The sequence below is a fragment of the Corvus brachyrhynchos genome, unplaced genomic scaffold (genome assembly GCF_000691975.1).
Source record: "Corvus brachyrhynchos isolate BGI_N302 unplaced genomic scaffold, ASM69197v1 scaffold56, whole genome shotgun sequence".
NCBI classification, from domain to species: Eukaryota; Metazoa; Chordata; class Aves; order Passeriformes; family Corvidae; genus Corvus; species Corvus brachyrhynchos.
In genome coordinates, this window is record NW_008238664.1 from 7,595,935 (window position 1) to 7,596,187 (window position 253).

Consider the following 253-nt stretch of genomic DNA (forward strand, 5'->3'; position numbering starts at 1 on the left):
AGAGCCCGGCTAAGGCCAAAGCGGTGAAGCCCAAAGCAGCCAAGCCCAAGGCGGCCAAGCCGAAAGCAGCGAAGGCGAAGAAGGCAGCGCCCAAGAAAAAGTAAATGGTTTCGAAAAAAATCTTATCTGCTTTGCAGATAAACTCCAACGGCTCTTTTAAGAGCCACCCAAGTTTTCACAAAAAGAGCTGGCACTTTTATTTTCTTAGATTCCTGTTCGTGTACGTGTATGCAATTTAAACCTTTCTTTTTTT